Below are 27,631 nucleotides of genomic sequence, written 5' to 3' on the forward strand. Positions count from 1 at the left end.
AGGGAAGTCAGGCGCTAGCCAGCGGTGCAGGCGGTGTGGAACCCGGGAGAGCCACCGGCTCCGCGCCTCCTGCCCCAAGGTTGGATTTCAGATTTCCATTGCAAAGGAGCTGAGGAAACTGGGAATCTGACTCAAACCCTGGAACTGACTAATTGCCCTGCATTTTCACAATGCGCCATGTATTCAAAATGAAGGGCAGGCTTTATCATTTGGAACTCTTTCAAGGACCCGGGCGCTCCAAGTTTGGGGCTCATTCTTTAAAGGTTTTACTTCTGAGAAGCAGGAAAAAAGAAAGAATGAAACATACCCACAATCCATGTACTGGAGATGACACTCAAGAGTAGGTTGTGGTCTCTTTTGAATCGGGAGTTCAAAAGAAAAAAAAAAAAGGCTTGTTCCCTCCCCCTTGCCCCAGGGATGAAACCTCTCTAGATTTGAGCGGCCAATTTGGTTTGATTTCCGCGGTTTGGAGGCTCTGGCAGGGTTAGGGGCGGCAGGGCTCAGAAGACAGACCTCAGCTGCCTTCTAGACCAGCTGGTCTGCTCTTGGCCCTGGAAGCAGAAGCTAAAATCGGGGTGATTCACCCTCACCCTGGTAGCTGGAGTGAGAGTCAGGGGAGGGCGTCGCGGAACCTCCCTGGCCGCGCCCCACACTCCCTGTCCGTGTACTTCCCCGCTCATCTCCTCATCTTCTCACCGCACCCCCCACCTGCCTCCTGCCCCCCAGGGATCTAGTTCCCTTTTCTCTCTGTCATTTCGAGCCAGTTTTCTTTTCCCACCAAAAAACTCCTTTTTCTTGGAGTAACTTTCCGAAAGAGCTGTCGTCCTAAATGCCAACCTCATGGAGTTGGATTTGGGAAGCTCGTTCTCAATTAAATCGCCTTTTGTGGGCACGGTGCGCATCCCTACAGCCCCCAGAACGTCACCTGGGCGCGGGGACCCTCAACCTGGCGGGCCGGACACTGAACCATAACAAAAGGGGACTTCAGACCCTCTGCTCTTTTCCAGTGAAAAAACCCTAGAAACACATCTGAATTTGGTTTTTGGTTACCTTTCAGGTGTAAAAAATTATTTTGACCAAAGTATTCCCCAGTCCGCCTGAGTTGGGGGAAAGCAAGATCCTGAGAAAGAATATAGGCACAAAGCAAGAAGCTGCATGTAGTGGGCACCACTGTGTACATCCCCTCACGACTGTGGGGACTGTGACAGGAGTCTGAGGGTCTAGCACCAACATTCAAACGGCCTAGTCCTGCCAGGGGGACCCCTGGTTTTCGTAAACGGGGAGGGGGGGTGATTTTTACTCAGACTCAGCTACTCACTGTCTGGCGCATTGAGAGCAAACTTTTGAGATCTGGTGGTTGAGGCTCAGGGCACAGTGGCTTAACCTTAGGGCAGAGCCTTGGATGGAGCGATTCTGGACGCTCAGAAGAACCGCACCCCGCATCTCTACCAGAAAAGGGAACTGTCCGATTTGTCTGGGGGTCAGGGGGTGGACCGGGGCGATGGGGGTGTCGGATGGATGGAGCCCACGTGCTGCGCCTGGCTGCCACTCTCTAGTTTCTCCCTCCCTATCTCATCTTCTGCCATTTCCAGAGGCAGGAGAAAGGTGATCTCGGACTTGACCCCTAAATCACAGCTGCCGGTGGCTGCACCTCGCTCCAGGATGAGCGCAGCCCCTTCCCCGGGCTCGGGCAGCTTAACCCTTTCCTCCCCGCGCGCGCAGAGGCCGCCGGTGGCGGCGCCTCTGACCCCGGCACTGCGAGCAGCCCGCCTCCTCCGCGCGGCACCTTGGATCCCGTGCAGAGACCACAAAAGGACGAGGCTGCCGGGCGCTGCAAGCCTGGGGCACGGGCCGGCTGGCCCGGAGCGCTGCCGAGGAGCCCGAAGAAGAGCCGGAGTTAGCGGAACGAAGAGGGATGTTTAGATCATGTTAACTACCCAGACAGATGCACTTCGGCATGTCTGCATTTATGGAATCCATATGTTGTGGCAAATGAAAGGACTGCAACACGTACATACAATAGACTTAGAATAACAATACACATTCAAAAAGGGACTCGCACATTCTTCACCCTCCATCCCCTTCCTTAGATCTAGCTCTGGAGTTGTACGGAGAGGCGTCCTTTCAACCTCTCCTGCCTCCACACGGGGTTTTCTTTTTTCTTCCTTTTTTTTTTTTTTTTTTTTTTTTTTGCTTCTGTGTCCCCAATCTCCCTGCGGAAGAAAACCCAGGGCCCAGAGCTAGGCTTTTTCCAAGTGAGATCTCCTAAGACCCCTTCATCCTCCTTGCCCCTTAAGATGGCCCATTGCCTCTTTAGCCTTTGGACCAAATAATAGCTGCTCACATTGCAACCCCATATTCTGATAATTGCAGGGAAGCAGATTCTTACTCAAATTCACCATTCACATCTTCATCATTAAATCAACCTTTTTATGTTATATTTGCAAAGAAGTGGCTTCAAACAGATCTGGAAACACAAGCCCCCAGTGAGCGAGCACTCACACAGCTCTGCCCAGTACCTGAATTTATGTACACCTTGTATATCTGTGTGCACAGATATATTCACACACACACACAAATGCAAAGACATCTGAAGTCATTCAAATGTATATTTATGTACCCCTTTATGCATATATTTTTGTGTTTTTATATCTATACCCATTCGAGTGAGAGCTAGAGAAATGTACACAGCAATGCAATATTTAGCCTACATTCCACTTTCCCTCCTAATGTAAATGTCTTAAAAACAGGTTGGTCTAAAATTTTCTGCCCTCTTGCCAGCTAAATGAAAGATTTAGATTCTGAATTTCTTGTTTCCTTTTTTTTTTTTCATTTTGTACGTAAAATAATCCATATAGATGCTGGATTATCGTCTAAGCATTATTCAATCATACAAGCTTGGTACCTCTCCTCCTTATAACGAATTCACTCAGTAAAATTAGCATAAGTATTTACCAGATTAAGCTGACATTTTCCTATATTGTAACATGAAATACATTTATATCCAGAATTTCCTCCAAATAGCTTATACTAAAGGAAATAATGACTTCCTCTGCACCGTTTTATATAAGAAACAAGCTGCAAGTTCACTTCTAGTACTATTTACATTTTAAAAGAAAATAAATACATAGTATTTAAGTGATTTTTCAAGATCTACAAAGAGGAATTTAATTCTACCACATCTTTAAAAAAATAAACAGCTTTATGAAGATTCGTGAAGACAGATAAAAAGGAAGTGAATATATTCCTGAGGGTCTGAACAATTTTCCTTACCTGATGTATTATGGAAAAATTCAGAATTTACCAGTCTTCCTTCAGTCAGCTACATTTTACACTGACCTGCCCTTTGGACTGAAAGGGAAAAAAAAAAAGATTAACTGTTGCCATTGAAAAATTTAAAATAATAATCAGAAACCGGACAAACTGAAGGTAAAAATATACAATGGCTACAATAAAGATAAATATTTATTTAATCAAAGTAGAGGTTGTGTTTGGACTGTAGGAATGTTTCATCCTTCCCTTAAAAAAAAAAAAAAAAAAGGCAAGAAAGAAAAAAGCTAGAATCTTTGCAGGCTCCTAGAGAGTTCCCCATTGTCCAGGGCTATCGAGAGCCCAGAATGGCATTAACCTCACAAAAGACACATTGTGCAGGGGACAAAAAAAAGCCCCTTCTTCTACAATAACTTTTAGCTTTTTTATTTTTAGAAAATGACAAAGGTTTTGCAAGCACTGACTGGTGAAACCTGTAGCAAGCCAGGCTGGACTTGGCTTTATTGATCAGCTGTCCTGCATGGAAAAGCAGCCAGAAAAAGTTTGAATGGCAACCCAGATTTGGCTCACAGAGAGGAAACCCCTGATTTTTCTAAATGTATTTTCTTCCCCCGCCCCCCGTAAATAAAATAGCATTATTCCCAGAGTGAATTCAGAAGGATTAGATGAGGTAACCCTGCAAAATCCTAAACCGTTTTTTTTCTCTCTAGTCTTGACTAAGAAGCTGCATGTTCTTAAGAGCATTGGAAAATCTCTCAAAATGAAGAATTACTTTCTAATCAAACAGATTTCCTGATTAATTCCCAAATTCCTTCTAAAATAAATAATCTGGTAGGCTAGGGCAACATTTTTTCCCAAGAAAAATAAGTTTTAGCAAGCTATCTGGTGTTACAGGGTTTACTAATAATGCCTTCAAAAACATAAATGTTGTTTTTACATTTGTTTGCAGATTACTTAAAGTGCTGATTGCATTTTATTTTATTCCAGACATTGTAATTTCAATGGTATTAGTTCATATTTAGAACTTACATAAATACAACTTGTCATTTTTAAAAAATCTATTGCAGTAGCAGTGACGCTGAGGCTAGGATTTGAAAGGGGGGGGAAGAGACAGAGAAGAGGGGGGGGAGAGAGAGAGAGAGAGACAGACAGACACTGACTCTTGTTCTTCCTGCGTTTGTTTGCTTGCTTTTTGGAGGTACCGTGCACCAGCCTAAGTGATGGCTTTGATGTACTGGGAATCGGTACAGTAGTAGGGTCCCTGGCTGCTGTCTTTGATTCCAGGGATCTCCTTTGGGCTCTAGTGGGATGTACCGCTCCTAGTCTTTATCTGAAATCCATCCTCTCATTTCAAGCCCTTTGGCTTCGTGACTGTGCTCCAAACTCTTGGAGGTAGCTGTAAGGCTTTTTTTTTTTTGGCATTAGGGAAGGGGTATGTAATTTCCCCTTTCTACACCCTAGACCTTTCCTCTATATTTAAATATATTGGCTTTCTCTCTTATGAATTCAGTCTGAAATTATTTTTCACTGCCTTTATTACATCCCTGCTTTTGATGGCAAAATAGCTTCCTGTGTTTTGAAAACATCTGCTTTCCAGGTTTCACACGAGAAAATTGATTTTACTTTTCTCTTAAGTCCAGAAAGGTAGAAAGTTGGACTTGTTTCCAAGTGCAACTTTTCCTTTTCTTGTCTTTCCTGAAGTTATCCCCTTTCAGTTCTGATTCACTTTCTCCCTTTTATTTCTTCTAATCACCCCTCCTCTCTTCCCCTCTCCTTCTAAAGAACCAGAGAAGACCGATTGCGTCTTATTTCAGAACACAAAATTAACATATATTTTTTGTCTAGTCTATGGTATGTGTTAAAGTTTTCTCCATATTTTCTTCATTCGTCCTCTGATTTGGGGGGAGGTAATTTTCCTTCAGTTAAAAAATCTCAGATTTGCAATTTAAAGTGGTCTCTATTCGAAGTCTCTGCTCTTTCACTTAAACCTTTACTCTAAGCTGTCCCCCTCCACTAATGCCCCCATTCTTTGGAGATGCTCTTTTCCTAGTTAATTTAAACATTGCTGCGTTTGCTTAGAGAGAGAGAGAGAGAGAGAGAGAAAGGGGAAAATAATAAGAAAGAAAAGAGAAGGGGGGGAAGAAGAAAGGGAAAAAAAAATCTTAAAAAGATTCTTAGCCAGGTTCCTATTGTTGCTCCTATGCATTCCACTTCTCGGTGTGTGTGTGCGTGTGTGTGTGCGCGCTCGTGTGTGTGTCGTGTGTGTGTGTTTTTAATACATGCATAAACTTTTGGAGCCTCTCTCCCTCTTCTAGGCTCTTCTCCCATCCTCTCTTCCTGCTCTCCTTGCCCTGCTCATCACTTTCCCCTGGTTTTTTTTTTTTTCCTCCCTTCCTCCCCTCTGCCTCCCTCCACCTCCCCCTTTTCTTTTTTGCTGAATCTTATTGATCCAGAAGGTGGCTAATTAGCCCTTCCCGTCGTGCCTGGGTAATGAAGCACATGCGCACTGAATTAATCACAGCCATTTTTTGCAGGAAACTAATTAGCAGAATAAAGATCCAAAGACTTTTTTTTCTTTTCACTCATCAGCTCCCACTTCCAGCGCGTCCCCTCCGACCGCTGCAGCCGCCACCGCCGCCGCCTCCTCCTCCTCCTCCTCCCGGCCGCAGCCGCCGCCGCCGCCGCCGCCTGCTTTGCATCCCAATTACAGCCTAGAGCCGCTGCCGCCGCCGCCGCCGCTTCTCTTCCGTGGCCCCTGCCCGCTCCGGGGGCTGTAAACTCCCCGCCAACCATGCTGCTCGGCGGCAGCGGCGGCGGCGGCTCCGGCTCCCCGGCTGCGGCCGCCTCCCGCCCCGGGCTCCGCCGAGCGCGCTCCAGCTCCGCCGCCGCCGCCGCCGCCGCCAGCAGCGCGTCCTCCGCCGCCGCCGACCCCCGCCAGCCGCCGCTGCTGCCTTGATGGGCTCCGCGGCCCGAGCGCCTCTTTTGGGGATTAAAAGCGCCGCCAGCTCCCGCCGCCGCCGCCGTCGCCAGCAGCGCCGCTGCAGCCGCCGCCGCCGGAGAAGCAACCGCGTAAGTGGCAACTTTTCCCTCTTTTTTTTTTCCCGCCGCCGCCGCCGCCGCCGCCGCCTGCTCCTCCTCCTCCTCCCGCCGCCACCGCCCGGACGCGGGGCTCCTCGGGGCGCCCGGGCTGCTTTGCATGGGGCTCGTCCTGCCCCCTCCCGGCTCCCGCGCCCGGCCGCCGCCGCCCGCGCTCCCCGCGCCCGCGCCCTGCTCGCTCGCTGCGTCCCGCTCGCCTTCCCCCTACGCCAAACTTTCTCTTTCTCTTCTTCTTCTTCCTCCTCCTCCCGCCGCTGCCGCCGCCGCCGCCGCCGAGCCCGGGCCGCCCCCTCCTCCCCGGCCCCGCGCCGCCGCCGCCGGCCGCCGGCGACCCCCGGGAGGGTGGAGGCGCCCGGGGCGAGGCCCGCGCGGCGAGTTTGGAGGCGCCGCCAGGCAGGGCCGGCCGGGGCGCGGGCCGAGGGCGGGAGGGCGGCCGGGGTACCAGCTCGGAGACAAAGGCGGCGGCCGGCGGTGGGGGGAGTATGGGGGGGTCCGCGGTGCCGAGTGCCCCCGCCCCCGCCGCTCCCGGCCCCCAACTTTGCCCCACCCCGAGAGGCGCCGGGGCCCCGGGCTGAGCAGCCGCGCGGGGCGCGCACCCGGCCCGGAGCAGTCGCCGCGGTCGCAGCCACTGCTGCTGCCGCGGCCGCCACCGCTGGCCGGGCGAGCGCCTTCCGCGCTGGGGCTCGACTTGCCGGCGACGCGGGAGCCCGTTCGTAGCCACGGGGTCCCGGAGGGGGCGAGGCGGCCGCGCGATCCTCTACCTGTGCGCTCTCCGCCCTGCCCCACTGGCAGCGCCGCGAGCGCCCAGAGGGGGCTCTGCCCTGGACACTAGGGGCTCCCGGGGGCTCGGGGCTGCGCCGCTGGCCAGGGCCAGACCTCGCCCGGCCGGCCTTCTTCCGCCAGCTGAGCTCAGAGACATCCGAGGATGCCTTTTTTCTTTTTCTTTTCTTTCTTCTTCTTTTTTTTTTTTTTTTTTTTTTTTTTTTTTTGCTCTCGCGAATCTGGGATTGTTTACGTTCGGTTCCCCACTCTCACCCCTCGCCTGGCTCCACTCGATGCAAAAACCGTGTTCCTGAATTTTACATTATGCATTTTAATGTCCGTCTTTTTGCATATCTATTGGAGAGTAGATCTAAGTGTATTTCATGTAGTGTATATAATTAAGTTGTGTATGGACTCAGTACTCGGAGGGTTCTTGTATTAACTATTGAATTAAAATATGTATATATCACTTTGCGAATGAAGCTGTTGCGCAGAATCTGACTTTTGTTCAATGTTGTGCTATTCTTTGGACTGTGGCAAATTCTTTGATTACAAGCGCTTTCAAAAGGCACCCAGTCTTAACTTTCCCCCCCTTGTTGCTTTCAAGTAGGGTAAATATGACAATTTTTATTGGTCTCAATTATTGAAACTTGATCTAAGCACTGTATGGACGGAGCATGCTGATTGCCTTTTTCTGGCCTCCAGTTCTAGTGACTTTTAAAAGGCAGTTTGTTAAGTACCTTTGAAGAATATGACAGACGGTGATCGCTTGGCTGTAATGCAAATTACAGAACATAAATTCACTTTGGAATTTAAAAAAGACTCGAGCCCTTTCAGTGGGGACAATTGAGGATTTATTATGTTTTTTAAAAAATTACTTTTTTTCCTCCCTACTTTGGGAGAATAGCTAGTTGCAGACCAACTTATTTGGAGGTCCTCCGAAAGAGGCTTGGGCAGTGGGCGAGGGGAGAAGATTGATCACAATCTGCATAATCAATAGGGCAGCGTGCTGCAATCGTGTACCTACATTTACTGTAAATTTCTACAATATCTGCAGCGTGGGTGCTCCAGCGCCTTGCTTGGCTTCTTAGAGAGGATTTAGAGGGAGAACAACCAGAATTTACTGCCCTGCCCTCCGGAACAATATAGGGAAGTCCACTCCATAGTAGCTCATTCTAAAACTCCATTTTGCTGAAGTTGTTTTTTTTTCAAATCTGTTTACATGTGGGGGTTTCAGGAGCTGAACCCCCAAAGTGTAGACATCCTGTGGGTTGAGGGGAGTGGGGGGTATTCAGGAGACCTAGGGGTTGGGAGTTTGCTTCTTGAATGGGCACTTTGGGGGCCCTCTTCTTATCTTACAATGTTAGGTTTGTTGTTTTTTTTTTTTTAACTAGTGCAGGTATATTAGAGATAGGAAAATAAAAGAGAATATACTAGAGATTGAAGCAGTGTCAAAAGTATGAGTTGCTGTGTGTGTATGAGAAGAGAGATAGAATACAGACACAGTCAGTCTTGAAAGCTTGGTGGTAGGTGAATCCATATTTGGAGATGATTTTGAAATAGTCTAGCAAATGGTGTACGAAGAGGATTTCGTAAAAAGTGTACACGGAGTCAGTTTTGAAAAGATTGCGGTTTGGGAAGATGAGGTGTGGGCAGGAAAACGTACTCTAGGCCAGCAGCCTTCCTCTGTCTGTGTGTCTCCCTTCCCCCTCCTCGGGTTTTAGTTTTTAATTACTTAATGCTGAAACGCACAGGGCTTATATAAATATTTGCAAATGCTCTTTCCTATTGATTTCTCTGAATAAACTGCCCTGCTCCGGTCCAGAGAGGAGGCGATTCAGATCTGTGGACTTTTTAAACATACAAAGTCTCTGGAGGAGTGGTGTTCTCTGCGTGTGTGTGTGTGTGTGTGTGTGTGTGTGTGTGTGTGTGTAGAGTTGTAGGTATGAGGATTTTGGGGGCCCGCAAAGAGAGTTCAGGCTCTCAGTGGTGTGGGCCAAGAAAACTGGGGTGGAGCTGGTCCCATGGCCTGGCAGTCCTGACTGTGTGTGTGTGTGTGTGTGTGTGTGTGTGTGCGCCGTGTGGGTGTCTTCACTGGGGGAGTCTGGATGCATATGCACTTACTTCCCCCACCCCTATTAAATATGGAGCAGCTTTTCAGGACTCTGTGACTGCCTTCTCCTCAGGGTCACATTGAGTTTGAATCTGACCCAAGGTGCAGGAATCCTGCAATGGGGAAATAAAAGAATATACAGAACGGGGTCAGGTCAGCTGCTCAGAGGCCAAAACCCCTACAGCTGCTTTGATTTTATTTTTTGGTGTATATTTTAGGCTCCTCCTGCCATTCTACAAATTGTGCCTCCCCCTTTCAGGTGTTTTGTCTGTGGTTTAAAGGCACCAGAGCCTGTGCCTGCATAGACATAGGCTCCCAGCAACAACAGAAAACCCACAATACCGAATCCAAAACAAAACCCGGGAGGAGGGGGAGAAAAAACCCCTATTGAGTTCAGGCAAATAAGGTTGGGTCTCTAGATCCGGTTACAAAGCAGCTTTGAATATGCAAGACAGTGCACAAGACCAGTTATTCCAGTTACAACAAACTATTAAAAAAAAAGAGAGAGAAAAGAAAAGGCATGTTTAGGTCGTAATTTGTTAGTACAAGGAAAAGAATCCCACATAAAGCTGCCTTTTTTTTTTTCTCTCCCTTTGCTGGCTTCACACAGAATTCACTCACCCCTTTCCAATTCGTCTGCTGTATAGGTTCTTTTATTAAAATCTTTTGGGTTTAGGAAGATGGCTGCAAGCAACACATTTTCTGTATTTTTTTCCCCTTTATCTTAGAGAGAGAGAGTTGGCAGGGGTTCTGTGGTTTGCAGTTACACAATATGTTATCATGTTTTTAATCACTAAATCATTGCAGTGGTTATAGATTTACAGTCTTGGGGTATTACAGAGAGGAGCAACGGCGGCTATATATATGCCTTTAAATTACACCAATGTAAACTGAGTGCGGCAGCTGTGAATATGGTCGGCAGACATCTATTCCCTCCCCCACCAAGTTCTTTCTCCCTCTGTGATTTTTCTCCCAAATTTCTTGGTTTGCTTAAAATAAGCTACCCCTCTCCTCCCCTGTATTGTCTCTTCGCCACCTCTTCCAAAAAAATTAATTTTCATTTTAGACCTTTAACCCCAGAAAAGCTAGAATTCAAACTCTTGAGCTATAAACTTCGGATGAGAGTATAATAACAATAATAATGAAAAGTGTGGATTTCCTAAAAAAAAAAAAAAAAAAATCCTCCTGGTTTCCATACGGACCTCCTGTATCGGGATGGAGGGTTGATTGCACGTCAGAAAGTAGGGGGGCGGGTGTGGGGGAGGGGAACCGGGCTGGTGGCGCTCGCCTGCCTGGAACCTCGAATGTCCTGTCCCCTGCGAGCCCACTTTCAGCTTCTGTTTTTCATATTATTATGTAACAGAATCCTTGGCAGCATTAAAAATTCAGTATTACAAGCTGATTGTAATGCTACCTCATTAGACAACACTGTCTGGCCTTGTATTAAGTGAAACGTGGAGCATGGCTTTTAGATTATAAACACCAATAAATATTAAGGATCAGCAGAGGGGGCAGTAGCAACTGGGTTTTGGGCTCCTTCTGGTTTTATCACTCCTCCCCGCAGCCCCCCAGATCATCTTCCCTTCAGCCCCTTTCCTCCCCCCTCCCCCTATGGTAACTGTCATGCGTTTTCTTGTGGGGCTGCTGATGTGTCGACCCTGGTGACATTTTAGGAAGGCTTTTTATAGAGTTTTCTTGTGTACACAAAAGGTTTGGAAGTTTGTTTTGTTTTGATCTGCAGTAAACAGGTCCTTCACTTTGCTGACGTCATTTCCGTTCATATTTGAGTTGTTGATTGTGCTTCTTTGCAGGGCCCTCTTATCCCTACCCCCACCTTGCCTTTCAGCTCAGAGCCTGTGGCTGCCTGGGGAAGGGGGAGTGTGCTCCTAAGCTGCCAGGTCTGGGTTCAAAGGCTGAGGGTCGCGTGGCTGTGCCTCGTCCTAGGGTTTGCCCGCTGGGGAAGATGCTTCCAGCTTCAAATCTGGTTAAACACTCCGACATCCACTCGCCCTGGTATTTTCATGGCACGCGGTGATTCATCTCAGCTTCCTTTCTTTGTAACACCTCCCCCCACTTTGCCCCTGCCACACCTTGTCTGTGTCTTTAATACATCCTTATTGTCCACTTCTCCATGCCCCCACCCACCGAAAAACCTTGTAATGACGACTCGGAGACTTTGATTCAGTTGCAAATCTGAAGCTGGCATTAGTGGACTTCATGCTGTGAAAAAAAAGAAAGTGTTTCAAGGCCTTGCCCCCGCAGCCTCCCCACCACCGCCTTATATCCCTGTTGGGTTTTTTGTGCATGTGTGTTTTCTCCCCGTTTCCTGCCTTTTCGTAGATATAAAGGCCGTTCTGGTGTTACTAAAAATGACTATGGTGTCCAGTGTCTCTTATTTCCATGTGATCTACAATTGGAACCCCCCTCCAAAAAAGAAAAAAAAAAAGTAGGATGAGGAAAGGAAAGAGGAAAATCTGACTGCATAGGCCCCAAAGGCTTTCCTCTAATAGAGTGATGGGTTTTAGGTTAAAAAAAAAATTATTGTTTTGTTCTTTTAGGTTTAGAAATAATAGGGAGAGAGGGAAAAAGCAGTCATTAGGAAGTTCCCTGAGCCGCTTTCCAAGTAAGACGGGTGAAAAATGAACCAGCATTGACACTTGGCTCCATGTGAAAGCCCCTGTCACCTCTCCCCCCTTCCGTGGCCCTGGCCTTTTGTTTCTGGAGAACGGAGCTAAGGTACTTTTTCTCCCAGACCAAAGGCAGCAGGGAAGGAGTCCCCTTGTGTACGCATCGCCTTTAGATGGCCTTCTCATGGTTATTGTCAATGCAGACTTCCCCAAACAATTGCTCCGGGGAGACAGAAAAGCAAAAACATTTGTCCTATTTTTTTAACCTCTTTGTTTTAGACTTCTTTTTTTCATCCATTCTTTAAATTTCACAGTTTCTATTTGTCTGCAGAGAGACAAACGAAACAGCATGAAGCACGTTTTTACCGTAGGCCTCACTGGCGATTGGAACAGCCTCAATAGAAATCCAAATTCTAAAACACTGGCTGACTTGGAGGATATGTGAATTTTTCAGCTCGGGGGCTCTGAAGTCAGATTAGCACAGATTTTTGAACCCAAATGCCCTAAAATGAAAAGATAAGAAAATAGGATTCTAGAATTATTTGGGGGAAAGCATGAAAAAGGTCATCTTTTGTCTATCTTCCTGTCTTGTGCCCCATCCTTAGAAGCTTAATAGGGGAGCACTGCAAACCTCAATGAATTCTTCATTAAAAAAAAAAAACAAACTCCAACCCTAGTTGTTGTACTTTCGATATAGCATTTAATGGATCGTTTTAACTCATGTGTGAAAGTGCTTTTGGTACATACTATGGAATGGATACCATGTTGGCATTTTTTTTTTTAAATCTACAATTTGTATAAACAGGCAGTATCCCATCGCCCATTTCTTTTCCTCTTCTGTTTCCCTTTTCCTTTCTTCTCCTTCCAACCTGCTTCCCCTCCAAGAATTCAGTGGTTAGCATCACACCGACTGTAAAGGGATGTGTCAGACGGTGGGAATGGCCTATGAACAAAATAGGAGCCCACCTCTTTTTACTTGGCCCCAAACAAAGCGCCTCTCTCTCCTGTAATGTATGGACCCAGATTGCGATGCTGTCCTTAAGCATCTGTCCGCCTTTTCATTAAAATTCTCAATTTCAAGGTTTAGAAACACAAATGTAAGAATCCCCCTGGGTATAAAAGTCTTGCATGGCAAATTCCCTTTGCCCTTTCAGAAATAATATTTTTGTTTAAAAAAGAAGGAGCGAGAAAGAGAGAGAGAGCTCTTTACCTAACATGTAAAGCTGTTTTAAGGCAACTTCTGTATTTTGGCTTTCTTAAAACTTGGGGCTTTGTAACTTAAAATTAATTTAGAAAAACTCTCCGAAATCACAGCTTTTAAAAAATGGTTACTCATTTGTATCTTTGTTGTGGGATATCATTGACAGATTTAGCACCTGAGCTGGGGAGGGTGGGTAAGGAAATTAGATAATGTTCCACCTACGATTTGGGGGTAAAAATTAATCTATGGAATTAGCACTGTAGGGATGGATGGAGGCCTTGAGGCTTCAGCAGAAAAATGTGAATCAAAACATCTGTGTGCAGGCCTTGGCACACCAGCTTCCAATGGTTATGAAGGCAAATGTGAGCTGTTCTGAGGAACTTCTGCATTCTGTTCCATACCCAGGAGGGCCTGGCCACCCAGCGGGTACCAGGCCCCTAAATATAACTGCCTCAAAATCATGGGGTGAACTCAGGCCAATTCAGCTCCAAATGGTTCCTTGTTTATTTCAGGAACGTTTGTTTTTGTTTCTTGCCCTCTCCTGGATTTTTCTTTGTTAAAGCCTCCGGGTTATTTAAGCACTAGTTTTAAAAATCAATGTATACGTATAATTTAATAAAAATAGAAGAACCCGGAAGGGTGCACAAATCTGTCTAAACCCGCTGTACTGTGAAAAGAGAGCCCAGGTTACGCTGGAAGTCAGAATGCTGACATCCACTGTATCTTAGAGATCATATTTACCTTTGCAAAAGTGGAAGGATACAGCATTAGTAAGTGTGTATGTGTAGAGAAAGAGAGAGACAAGCAGGTTTGGCTCGGTAGAATCATTGTAATTTACCAGCCAGCTCAGCGTTAGGGGGCAGGCCTCTGGCTTGGAGAGTGGGTAAGGGGAGGAGTAGGGAAGGGGTTAGCGCTCCCTGATTTATTTTTAAATATTTATCCTTTCGGCTGTTGCCAATTACGCTTTCCAGATGAGACGAGACTGGGTATGGAGAACTGCAAGGGAAGAATTGCCTTTTCTGAGAGTGGGTTTATTTGTCAGCAGTGTTCAGGATGGAGCGATGAGAATGTCAGGCTGTCACTGCTGGGTAGGCCATGGGTTTAACATCAGGCAGCTGCCCTCCGAAGAGCCAGGGCTTCCAGAGCTGGAGGATAGAATTTGCAAGGAGTATTTCAGAGAAACTCCTGATTTCATATGTAAGTGCAGAAGTTGCCAATTCCCTCTGAAGAGGTATTGTTTTTATGAATAAGGAAAATGAGTTTTAGTAGAGGTGACACCCAGCTTGTGTGTAGTCCCTCATTTCCATAATGTACAGAGGCCATAGATCACCTGCCTGTGGATTACCTGTTAAATTTTTGCCTGGAACAAAGGCAGGCTTGACTAGGCCTCATCATGTGTGTAGCTGGTGCCAGATAAAGAAAAGGAACTCAGGGTCACTCTCAGTTCTACTTGTCAGGCCTCTCAAGTGCAGGAGGCAGGTTGCAGGGTCTGCCTCTTGGGACAGTGGCAGTATTAGGGCAGATCCCGTCCGGGCCTTCTGCCCAGGCAGTGCTGCATCCTCCCAGGTTACTTTAATAGCTTGTTCTTTGGGCTTTCTAGCTTTTATTTTATTGAAGGTATTTGTCTGTGGGCCTACCAGGATCATGATGTCACCAGATTACGAGGTTGTCCCCTGTTAATAAAAATGAAGATAAAGCAGCAAAATTAGATTTTCTGAGAGTATCAACATTTTCTTGTTGTCTTTAATTTATCCAGCAGGCCTTACCTATCCCAGGTAAGGAATCTTCGTTTTCCTGAAGAGATTGCCAGAGGCATCTCTGCGTTGTGGGCCACATTGCTTGCGGTCCTGCTAGCATACGTCATCTTCATGTCTTATTCATAGTCACTTTTTCAATTAAATTATTAATTGTTTTCTTTAAGGTGTTCTCAACTTATATGGCCAACATAAATAACAGTGTGTTTTGAAAACACCACCTGTTCTTGGGCCTGAAGTCAGGTGGTCTGGAAGCAGCTCTGCAGTGACCATAGTCTGGTTTGCCAACTCATCCTCCACCTTCCCTGTTGGCTCTTCACTCCCCCCACCCGGCCCCCATGATCTCACGTGTGACTGAATTGGGCTTGTGCCCTCCTTTGTCCCTAATCGGACATGATTCCCTGGAGGCAGTCTTTTCTCCCAGGGCCTTAGCTGAAATAAATAAATAAATAAATAAATTTCCCCAGAATCTATTCTGGACTAAAATGTAGAAAGGGGCTGTCTGTACCCAACAGGTTAGATACTTACATTAATCTGAACCCAACTTACATTGTGCAAAAAGCCTTCTATACGGGGATGTGATGGTTTTCACCAGCTAAGCATCCCTTTTTCTCCCGAGTCAGTGTGTGCCTCATGCTAATACAATTCCATACATACTGCTCTTCGCCTCATGAGCTGATTATATTTCTAACACTTGCATGGTTCATTATTGTGCCCGAGGAAAAGACTCTCCAGGCTGTAAGGCCAGCCTGGGTGGGTGGTTTTCAGAAAGGGTAAAAGCAGGTGCCTTTCTGTGCTGTGAGAATCGGGAGTAAATTCAGACTGAGGGTGGGATTCTGACAGGGAGGACAGAGGACTTCCGGTGAGATTTCTTTGGGGCTGGCTTTCAGATGAGAATGGAAAAAGGTGGACTTGGGGAGATAGAAGGCGCCCAGCAATCGCTTTGACCAACTGGAAAAGGTGAACTTGGGGAGATAGAAAGGCGCCCAGCAATCGCTTTGACCAACTGGGGTGGCCGCTTTAAATCTTACCCTGGCGGTAGGAACTCCCTGGGAAAGGGCACGATCTTTGCTATCTCTGCGGTGATGTGGCTTTATAAGGTGAGGCTAAGGAGCCTGGAGGCTTACATTGTAGACTGCATCTCCTTTTCTTCCCACTTCTTTTCTTCCTATCCTTCTAGTGATCTCTCCTTCTTTTCTCTTTCTCTGGCCTCAAAAACTATCCTTAAACTCTCAACGGAGAGCAGGGGGATGTTTTTATAAGTTTCTGCAACTGAAAAACAGAAGTGCTCTGTAAAGCAGTTAATAGGATGGGTGTGTGTTTCCAATAAATTCCTGTCCACATTGGCTCCTGTCCCCATGCTTGAGTGGCCTGGCTGTGACGTGGACGGGGCCCAGGGAGCGATGGCTCCAGTTCGGAGGCCTCAGGCTCCTTTTAGTGGCCGAGGGCGCGTCCCTTTCTTCTCGCCCGATTCTAGGCCGGCCCCTGACCTTTGATGAGCGAGGGGTCAGCGCCTCCGGGAGGGCCTGGGCTTTGTTCCCGCCGGGGCCGGTTCCCGGGGCGGCGCAGGCCGAGCGGCGAGGGTTCCTGGCCCCAGGCGGGTGCGCGGGCCCCCCGGCCTGCCCCAAGGCCCGCGCCCCGAGCGGAGCGAGCGCAGCTGAGCGCCCGGGTCCCGCGCGTCCCTCTGCGTCCCCGGGTCCCTGCGGGCGGGCGGGCGCGGTCGCCGCCGAGCAACCCGGCCTGCGCCCGGCACGACTGTAGATGTCAGGCTTTGCCCGGGGAGCCGAGCGGCAGCGGGGCTGTGAGTTTCAAATTAACCTTCCGCTTTGTTGCTGTGTAATGTGGATCCCCGAAGGCCCCCCGCCCCGCCCGCCCCCCTTCCCCGGGCGGTGCGCGCTGCAAACTGCGAGTTGGGCTTCATTTACATAAAGCGATTCCGGGCGGGCGGCGGCAGAGGAGGAGGCGGCGGCGGCGGGCAGGCCGGGGACCCGGACGCCAGCGCCGCGCCCCGTGGGTGAATCCCCGCCGCGCCCCGGGGACCTCCCTCCGGGGACGGGCCGACCGCCAGCCCCGCCGCCACCATGAGCTCCCCTCCCCTGTCTCCGGGCCCCCTGCTCCTAACCAGAGCCACCTCCGAGTCCTGGGGCCAGCGGGAGGTGGGGAGCATGCCGCCTGGGGTGGGTGAGCTCGGGGCTCGGGTGCCATTGGAATTTCCCGTTGTTGCGCATGGCGGCGCGGCCCCCGGACCTGCAAGTGCCGCCTCCCTCCGGAGGTGCGCGGAGGCTTGGTGTGCCAGGTGAGTGCAGCCTCCCTCCGGGTCCGCGCAGCCGGCCTGGAGCCGCGGGCAGGTGCTGCGAGTCTTGGCTGAACTTCCCATTCTCTTGGGGCGTGTGGGGGAAGGGCAGGCTGGATGCACTTGAACTCCCAGACTCCAGTTGCCACCTACCTAGGGTGAGAGCGCCTAAATTCCGCTGGGCACACAGTAAAGCTCTTCCTTCCTCCTTCCTTCCCTTCCCTCTGTCCTCCCCTCCCTCCTCCTTTCCTGAGTCTGCTTTTGGATTAGTTCCTGCCTTCTGAATACTTGTGGTACTGGTGTCATTTAGAAGTTTGGGTGCCTCCGCCTAAAAATGCACCCTTTTCAGCCCTGGAGAAGTCGCTGGTCAGTTCGAAACAATGTGAAGAATGCACTTGTGGAGTAATTAAAGGGAGAATCAGAGTTTTGGAGCTGGAGGGCACCTTTGGAGATCATCTTGTCCACCCTCTAATTTTAGTTTTTTCGCACTCTTGGAAAAGTCAGAGCATTTATTTCCTTGGGCAGGGGCGGGGTGGGGAGCTGATGCAAAGGAGAGAGTCAAGATTTTTATCCTGTTAGGAGGAGGAATGCCTATGTTTAGGTCAGTAGCAGAAAAACAATAACAACGAAAAGAAGCATTGTAGGCTTGGAGGGAAACGAACCTTCTGGAAAATGGTCTTTTCTGCCTTGGACACACCTGTGTTATGATAGGAAAAGGCCTGGAGGGCAAAGACTGCAGCTCATGCATGGTGTGTGCTAAGAGGGAATTGCGTGGCACAGTGGTACCTCGTGTGTTAAACTGGCTTAAGTGAAAGCCGTGAGCAGGTGAATCCAGGAGGGTCATCCCTCCCCCCACCCTCTGTGTCATTTAACAGTCCTTGAAGACTCCCTAAAGCCACTGACAGAAAACCCCAGAGAGGACAGATGGCTCTGCCTGGGCACAGAAGGAAGGCCTCTCCTTCAGATTGGGTCCTGCTTGTCAGAATGCACCAGGGCAAAGCCTTGAAGGTAGATTGTGAGAAAGTTACACATCATCTTATTTCTCTCTATGCTTTGAGATCCTTGGAGACAAGTCACTAAATAAATAGAGTATAATTTAAAGCTCACCCTAGCTGGGGAAACTCTGTTTCCTTGCCGTCAAGCAGCAGGTGCGAGTTTGTAGAGTTGGCCCCTCGAGTTCCCTCATTCCTGAATTCAGGAGGTGTCAAATCTTCATGTTCATTAACGGCTGTGGTTTCTGGATAGGTTTCAAGGGAAACCCTGAAAATCACGAGTTCCAGGAGGCTGGGCTGGAGGAGGACACGAGAGTGCTGTGGTGGGGACTGCATTGGGTAGGAAAACATACACCTTCCGAGGTAACCTGATCAAGAAAGGCCGTAGCAAGGAACGTGAGTCTGCTCCTTGTTATCAGAACAGCCACTGGCAGCCTGAGATTCTGAATCCCTCTTGCTACTCAAACGTGAAAAACAATTAAGGCAAAAGTGAGGTGTGAGGGAAGTCAGGAGACCACGGTTCCAAATAATTGAAGGGTTTCAAGAATGGGGTCTTCACAGAGAGGTACATACCTGGATGTTTGCACGCCTGTATTTGTGTTCATTCTGTTTTGCAGAGACCCTGCAGGCACCCTTTCAGAGAGTGTGTAGCTATGATGGCCAAAAGAAACTTTTTCTCTCTCCCTTTGCTAAATTACAGGACTAAGGAGTTCTCCTCATGGTGTTTCCAGCATAGTTTTCAGAAAGCATGTAAAGTGCCTCTCAGAGTGGGCTGGGGTCACACTTGGCTCTTTTATTTAATTACACAAGTGTTATTTAACAACATGGAGCAGATGCAGAAGCGAGCACTTTTACACTTTAAAAACAGCCCTTTCAGAATCACAAGGAATTAGGTGACTTGGAGACCTTCTGTCTTTATGACATGGGTCACTTCCCTCTCTCACCAACCCCCCCCACTTTTTTTTTTTTTTTTGAAATGGCTGTACTTTCTATGAAATAGAGCTACTGTTTTCCATTTCTCCTGAAAACAGTGTTGATGAACAGGGAACTATTGAGAAACACTTGCTAACTATTCAATAATAATAATAATAATTAATAATAATAATAATAATGATAATGTAAATCCATGCTGCTTCCCCAACCACCTGAAACTTAATTTTGGTTCCTTTTCTTCCATTTTTTTGTTTGCACAAATGAATGTTAAGGGAGGGTTGGAAAGGCCCAACTAAAACGGTGCCCTCCACAGGCCCCTGCCTGGCTCTTCCCACCAGGACAGTGAAGTGCCTGCCTTCTTGCTGCTTTGAGGTTGAATTTAACTGCTGTGTCAACTCAGTGCCAATTGGACAGCCCAGTGGCAAGGAGCTAAAATAAGCGAGATTTAGTTTTCATCATTATGACTTTAAATGATGCTTGCTAGACACTCCCAGGACCGGCCTGGCTCATCTTTGGTGACCCAAAAGTGGTTAGTTCATTAGAATAAATCTGTGATTACAGACTGCTGGAAAAGTATTTCTAGGGCTAGTGGTGATGTGGCTTAGTTCTAGCATCCAGGAAACATGTCCTTATTGTCACTGTGTGCAGTTGTTCCTTTTTGGTGTATCTTTCAGGGGTAGGAGCTTTTTTTCTTCCACCTACAAAGTATCAGTAAGAATCTGGAAATGCTTCAGGGCTCAGAGCAGACCCTTACTTAAGAAATTATTTTTATTGCAGAGTTGTAACAGTGTTATCTTAAAAAGTAAATATTTAAGTGACTAAGCAACATTTTGTAAAAGTGTAGGGAACTGGCTTGAATTATTTAAAGGGGAAGAAAGTGAGCTGTCTTTATAAAACTCACCTTTTGGCCAGGCACGGTGGCTCATGCCTGTAATCCCAGCACTTTGGGAGGCTGAGGCAGGCAGATCACTTGAGGTTGGGAGTTCGAGACCAGCCTGATCAACATGGAGAAACCCCGTCTCTACTAAAAATACAAAATTAGCCGAGTGTGATGGTGCATTCCTGTAACCCCAGCTACTCAGGAGGCCGAGGCAGGAGAATCGCTTGAATCTGGGAGGGGGAGGTTACAGTGAGCTGAGATTGGGCCATTGCATTCTAGCCTGGGCAACAAGAGCGAAACTCCGAAACTCCCATCTCAAAACAAACAAACAAACACTCACCTTTTAAGAGTAACTCACTTGTTTCTCAGCTCTAAGGATTTAGCTTTGACTTGCAAGTAGGCAGCAATGATTCTGGTCTGAACAAACTTATATAAACTCCATCTCACCCTCACTCGTACTGCACACTGAAGATGCCTGTCAGTAACCTGAAGAAGTACAGTATGTGCTGTGGTTTATGCTTTCATTTGTTATTAAAATGATTGCTTGCTGTTAGCCTGGCCTATTTCTGTGATGTTTGGGCCTGTTGGCTTGCTCTGGTTCCTAAGGCTGGTGCAATTAACCAGGATGGGGGCGTTACTGTAAAAACACAACAGGAAGGCAGATTCCATTACAGTGAACTTCATAGGGGTATCCAAATGCTCTGGTATGAGAATTTGGTGGTAATGGTTATTATTAGAAATCACAGCACAGCTCAGAACCACCGTCCTCTGCCTGAGTTAAAAAACTGTGGTCAGGGGAAATGGGAACCCAGTTTTAATAGAATCTAGGCAAGGGAATTCCTTGGCAGGAGCTAGTTTAAATCATAAAGGGCGCCTGTTCTGTCCAAAGCACAGTGTCCTGTGTCCTCAGGCCACTCAGATTGAGAAAGGAGCACACAGAAGCTACGGTTGTGTCAAACCGCCCCGAGGGAGAGACCCAGGCAGAAATCTTGGCTCATTGGCAAGCCACTTTCAAAATCCAGATTAAAGAGAAGCACTACAAAATCAACAACTGTCAGAGGGCTTTTCTCTATGATTTAAAGTTGACTGCCAGATTGATCTCTTTGAACATGTGCAAAGTGGCAATCAGATGTTGGAGGGCTTCTTTGGGCTAATATGGTAAATGACTTTGATATGGACAGAAACTGAGGACAGAGGTGCAGAGCAAGGCTTAGTGCCGATTGACAGCAGCACTGAGCTGAAGCTTCAGAAGTAGGGAAACGACCGGAATGTTTCTGGTTTTCATTCTTTGGGCCAGGGGACAGGTGGGTGAGGACAAGGCCGTGGTCTAGGCAGTGATGGGGGTGTCTCTAGAGAGTTATTTGCCCAAGGAAAGTACTTTGGCTTTTAACATTTAAAGGGGATTTTTTTTTCTTTGATGTTTCTGCCTTTCTTTCAGCCTTCATTCATGGAGTTTCTTGCTTTTACAAGAATAAGGGCTCAAATAAAAACAGGGAGGGAGACATAGAAAGTTTGCGAGATGGCAAATTCAGCCCCATTTTGAAGCAAGACTTCTGTTTTGTTGGTTTTAACCCCAGCCCGGGCCTCTTAGCAAAATGCCTGGGCTTCATCTGCCTTTTGGGTGACCCCCTCTCCCTGTCCACCAGAGGGTCACCACAGCAGTCTCAACATGAGGATTACTGCATGGGGGGTTTGATGTGTGCCTTTCCAGAGGGGCCTTAGCTGGCTTGCTGTGTCCTGGAGGTCTTAGGTGGTTCTGCTGTGCGTTCTTTGAGCTTTGGTATTAACACATGTGCTGCCTCTGAGATTTGTCCATCCTTTTCCCTCCCTGGAGTCAGGTCTAAAGCTTCCAGTGAGGTGGGCAAAACATCTGCCGCACTCCCACCCCTACTCCTGGCTGCTGGTGGTTTGGGATGAAGCCACTGAAACTCCCTTGCAAGGCCACACCTTGAGAAGATGGGCCAGTGCTGGGATGCCTCTCACTTTCTATTCTGCTTGGTTTCTGGGAGGAAGCTAATCACATAAGGGGCCTAAAGGCTTTCTTAACTGGTGACCTGGAGTTTAATTGTAAGTGGGTCTTTGGGGGCAGCAGTTAGGAATGTATGGATCACCTTCAGTCATCTGCAGGGAGACTTGGACTGGAAGTGGGAGAACTGGCTCCACTGGACTCTGAAAAAGGCTGTGGAGTTTTCATCTGCTGCTGATTTCATCCACTGTCCCAAAAGTTATCTTGGCCACAAACCTTTGATCTGGGAGTGAGACCCCTCGCCCGATGCTTCTAGGGCAGGAGTCAGTGACTGCCTATACCCGCTGTTCTGTATAGATGGGAGAGGGTGTTAGTTATTGAGTAGGGCTGAGTACTTGGGGTGATTTGGGGTGGTTAGGCATGATTGGGGCTTACACACTGGAGGGGTCATGTATAGCCTTCTTGATGGGGTTCTTTCAGGAAGGAGGAGGCAAAAGAACAGTTTTGCTTGTTTCTTGGTTGTTCCTGACTCCATCCAGGAGTGTAACTGGAGAAAAATTCTTCTGAGTGTATCAGTTAGGCTGGCTTTTGGATAGATGGTCCCCGGTGCCCATCTCTATCATAGGCTCTGCATTTCAGTAGGAATATTCTAGTTCAGAGGCGACTGCCTCTGTCTTCTCATTTGAATCTCCTTAGTGGAGAGGCAGGAGGCAGATTAGCTGAGTGCAGAAAGACCAAGGGGCTTAATCTGATAGTTGATCTCAGCCCTGCATCCCCCGAAAAAGTCATATAAGTGCCTGTTCAAATATGGAAGTCTGTCTCCCTTCAGTATGCAAACATCGCTTTTCAGAAGCATTTAAACTCCTGAAAGTCTATAAAAACCACATATGTGTAGACATGAACTGAGCTGCTCCCCATGCTTCCGGTCTCCTGAGTGGCCTATTTCTGATGACTTCTCCCTTCCCAACATCTTTGTCCCGTGGAAGTTGCTGAAGAACACATGGGTGCCTTTCTTCTCCATCTCCCAACTTCTCTTTTTTCTTTTTTTAAACAATTGTTCTTAACTACTCAAGAAGCAATGCAAGCCTCTTCCACCATTTAAGGTCCTGCTTCCTAAAATGCTCTTTGGCTCAAGGCCTTGGTTCTTAATGTACATTTGGCCTTGACTGGAGGAATGGTTTCTGCTTCCCTTTTAACAGCTCCGCTGTTTTTTGTGGAGTATCTGCATCAGTGTTAAAGTGTCAGGTCAACTTTTGGACACTTCAGAAGAGGCTCATGGATTTCAGTGTGTGCGGCAGGAGGTTGGTGTCACTACTCAAGCGACTGCTTTTAAATGCCATCTCTGTTCTGACGGAATCTTGAATAGTGTCCCCTTATGTTATTTGATAACGTAATTGAGATGAGCATTGATGAAGACTTTCAATCTGTGTACCTGACTATATGAATGTGTGTTACCTGGGCCCCTGTTGGTTTGTTTTTCATAAGATAGTATTTTGCCCACTTAAAAAATGTTGTTCAAGTAAAGAATGGCAGAAATGACAGTAGTAGGGTCACCTCAGCCCTGCACACCCTTTTTTAACGGAGGAAGTCGAAGCTGGTTTTTCCTTCAACAGATAGGAAATCCAGAGGTATATTTGGGGAAAGCAGAGAACTCTTAAACCTTGTGGGAAAGGACTGTCAATATATTTTGCCCTTGCTGGTGAAACTATAAAAATTGTCCAGACAGTGGAAAAATTGGGTGACAGAGGAAATCCTGGTGCGGACTCCCAGATGTCTAACTGGAGGGAGGTGTGGTCTTCCTCATTGTTTGAAGGTAGGAAATAATTATAGAATAAAACAGGGCAGGGTCTGGCTGAGGACCAGAGCACTGCTTGTGAATCCCCTTCAAATGGGGACTCAACAGTGAATGGGAGAAGCAAAGGTGAATCAAAAAAGCCCACTCTTTGGAAGGGTGGCCTCTGCTCTTTCCTCTGCTATGGGCCTTACACCCTCTGCTGAGGCCATCAGTGGGAGGCCTGAGCTGTGTGACTTTGGACCAGTAATTTAACCTCTTTGGGCCTCACTTCTTTCATCTGTAAAATGGGCCTAATGCATACCTTACATTTGTAGTGGGAAGTAAATGAAATAGGAATCAGGGCTTCATACCACTTCACATACTGAAAAGCCTCTCCGGATATTGGCTGCCATCTCCATGCCCTTTTCATTTCTTTCTTCGCTACTGATGGCCTCTGCTACCTTTCGTTTCTTACCACCTTGGAAGAAATAAACTAAAAGGTCCAGCAATTCTGTTCTTCGCCATGGGGTGGAAATAGAGCCAACTCCTATTGACATCTTTGCAACCGTGTTCAGAAGTGAAAGAGTCTGAAATAGATACAGTGTCCCCCATCCACCCCAGCCCTCCCCTTCTGTCCCCCTCCCCAGGCTGGCAGGCGGCCCTCCAAGTGAGCAGCCTACTCAATGACCCACCTAGAGAGGCCTTCCCGGGCTGGCTTGTGTATGCTAATAGGCCTGACTTGTCCTGGCTTGTTTGTAGTGATTTGTGGAGGCATTTATATGCAAATACTATCAACTTGCAGAGTTAATTATCATGTGCCTCCCCTCTACCCCCTCCTGCTCGGCCTCCCAGCCTGGCTGGGCTGTTCTCATTCAGCACCACGCTCCTCCTGTCTTGGCCTCGCCTGTCCCTTGCCCTGGCCCCTTCCTATACCTGCAGGCCCCATCACAGCTCCTTTGCTGCTCCGTTGCCTATCGCAGGCACCCAGGGCTAGCCTGTGTGGTCAGGCATGGTGAACTGGGCATGCCAGTGACTCCCCCAGTTCAGACTCTCTGTTAGAGGCCTACTGTTGCTTGTGGGGGAGCCTGCCTTATGTTGCTTTGAGTTTTAAGCCCCGTTTTTACCTACTAGCTTGAAAAACAGAGCTGCCCAGACATAATCAACCCTTGACACTCAACCCAGTCTGGTGACAAAGCGATTATAGTTTTTAAATTATTAGTAGTATTTTCATTTCCTCACATTGCTTATACCGCTCAAACTTATGACCAGTTCTGAGCTCTGGAGAGAAGCCATTTTGCAAAGGGATGTCCCCTCATGCTCCTGGATATCTGAGTATTAAAATTTTGCTTGGGTTGTGCATGGTGGCTCATGCCTGTAATCCCAGCCCTTTGGTAGGCCTATGCAGGATTGCCTGACCTCAGGAGTTCGAGATCAGCTTGGGCAACGTGGTGAAACTCCATCTCTACTAAAAATAAAAAAGTAAAAAAAGAGATACTTGGGTGGATCTCAGGCCTGGTCACTTCCTGGTTGTGTGTTGGCACTGTTGATGTTTGGGGATAATTGTTTTTGGGGGGAGTGGGCCACCTTGTGCATTGTAGGACATTTAGTATCCCTGGCATCTCCCCACTAGATGCCAGTAGCACCTTCTTCCCTTGATGTGACAATCAAAAATGTCTGCAGGAATTGCCCACTGTCCCTTGGGGAGGCAAAATCGCCTCCAGTTAAGAACACCTGAAATAGAGGTTACATTTGCTTCTCCTGGTCTAAAGCAATGGCAGGTTCCCGGCCACTCCCCCCATTTAAACACCTTCACTGCAGCCTGGGAGTTGAGCAGCCTCTGCCTATGTGATTCCACCTGATAACAGATGATGCTGTTTGCTCAATTTTACACTGGTCTTTTTGGCATTTAAAAATGAAGAATCTGGGCTGGGTGTGGTGGCTCAAGCCTGTAATCTCAGCACTTTGGGAGGCAGAGGCAGGCGGATTGCTTGAGCTCAGGGGCTTGAGACCTGCCTGGGCAACATAGGGAGACCCTGTCTCTACAAACTTTTTTTTTTTTTTTAATTAGCTAGGCTCGGTGGCATGTTGCCTGTAGTCCCAGCCACTCAAGAGGCCGAGGCAGGAGGATCTCTTGAGCCCAGAGGTTTGAGCCCAGGGGTTTGAGGCCAGCCTTAGCAACATGGCAAGACCTTGTCTCTACAAAAAAAATACAAAAATTAGCCGGGCGTGGTGGTGCACGCCTGTACTCCTAGCTACTCGGGAGGCTGAGGTGGGTGGATTGCTTGAGCCCAGGAAGTAGAGGCTGCATTGAGCCATGATTGTGCCACTGCACTGCAGCCTGGGTGACAGAGTGACATCCCGACTCAATAATAATAATAATAATAGTAATAAAAAGGAAGAGTCTTTCCTTTTAGAGCATGGTAATGTGCTAGCACTTGAGGTGGTAACATTTTCACCTCTCTAGTGCTGTCCAATAGAGAGAGAGAGAGAGTACAAGCTTATATGTAATTGTACATTTCCTAGTAGTCATTCATGAAAAGTAAAAAGAAACAGGTGGAATTAACTTTAAAACAGATATTTTCAGCAACCCACGATTTCACCATGATGTTCTGGTCTCAACGCTCAGAACCAGCCCCATGTCCAGTGCTCAGAAGCCGCGTGCAGTTGTGGCCGTCATATTGGATGGCTTAGTTCTCAGATGATTCTGGGCCTTTGCAGCCATGACGTCAGGTCATTTTCTACTGTTACTGAGTCAGGGAGGAAGTTTTTTTCTTCTGTTTATTCTCTGAAAGGTAAGTCCTTCCTTGGCTGCACAGCTGCAGCTGAGAAGCGGATTCTGAAGGGGCAGGGTCTCTAATATCTAGGGAAGCTCCCCCAGCCTCCACGGTGGGGAAGCCCTCTAGACAGGATCTTGGGCTGAGCCTGGATGGTTGGGTGGGGGAGTCAATATTCCGAGGGACCCGTGGACTCTCGCACCGCACAGACTAATGCTTCAGGTTAATTTTGTGTACAAGGTCCCCTTTGTTGGACAAGGGGATGAAAGTCCACAGCTGTGACTGGAAAGAGGGGAAGGACCCTCTGGGATGACCTTGTTTTGGAAAGTCTAAATGGAATACTAATGGCCGAGATCTAAGAAGGGTGATGTATGTGTGTGTTTGACTGGGCTTAAAGATAAGGTGAAGAGTATTTTAAAAGTTGGTGTGCAGCTTCCCAGATAACCGTATGCCTGGGGCCAGTTACGATTTATGGCAAGCTGGTAGTCATGGCTGTGTGTTGGTCTCACTTTATCTTTTGAATCCTGGCTCTATAGCTTAACCGGTGGTGCTCTGTTTGTTTATTTTATCTTTTTTGGGTGGGTGGGGGACATGGGGATCGGCCAGGTTTTACAGTGAAGCATAGCAGCATTTTATAACACACGAAGGGCTGTTCATATTTCTGCTCCTGGGTGCCCTGGGCTGTGTCACTTTTTACTGTCCCTAATGATAGCACATACTGGGGTGTTGCATTCTAGAGTTTCCAGGAGCCTGAAGTGCAGGCCCCCATCTTGTACAGTGCCACAAGCTTGCCAGAGCTGTGAGCCGGGGAGGAGGTGTGGAGGCCTTAATATAGCTCCAAGCCCCAGGTTTCTTTCATCTCTGAGGTCAGCTTTTTCCTGTTGCCTCTTGACTTATTGAAACTGTCGCCGGGCTGGCCAGCACACCCAGCAGACTTTCCTAGTAAACAGAACAGCCCTGGGTGGCAGGTTCTTCGCTTTTTCTAGACGACAGATGAGCAGTGGGATCTTATGTCACTCAGTGGGACATTTCATCTCTCCTCTGAGTCATTCCCTAAAAACTGCTTTTCTTAGAACTTAAAGAGATGCAGAATTTTACAGTAACCGTGAAATTTCATGGATGCATTTGAATAGCAACCGGATATTTGAATACCTCCTTACCCCAGTATTCCTAAGGAAGAACTTTACACTGAAAAA

General features: G+C 47.7%; 1 protein-coding gene across 4 annotated transcripts in view; it reads left to right on the forward strand.

Moving 5' to 3' along the window:
- Window positions 1-6,247: 6,247 nt before the first annotated feature.
- The window catches only part of ZFHX3 (zinc finger homeobox 3), a 271,903-nt gene continuing 250,519 nt past the window's right edge, over window positions 6,248-27,631 (forward strand). For 2 of the 4 annotated variants that reach the window (XM_016930153.4, XM_016930154.4), the window contains exon 1: window positions 16,883-17,119. The gene's annotated coding sequence lies outside the window, so the exon portion shown is untranslated. Of the gene's footprint in view, window positions 6,340-16,882; window positions 17,120-27,631 lie in introns of those variants that run through there. The other 2 variants (XM_054669518.2, XM_054669517.2) reach the window with 2 other exon arrangements.

This window comes from Pan troglodytes, chromosome 18, assembly GCF_028858775.2.
Source record: "Pan troglodytes isolate AG18354 chromosome 18, NHGRI_mPanTro3-v2.0_pri, whole genome shotgun sequence".
NCBI lineage: Eukaryota > Metazoa > Chordata > Mammalia > Primates > Hominidae > Pan > Pan troglodytes.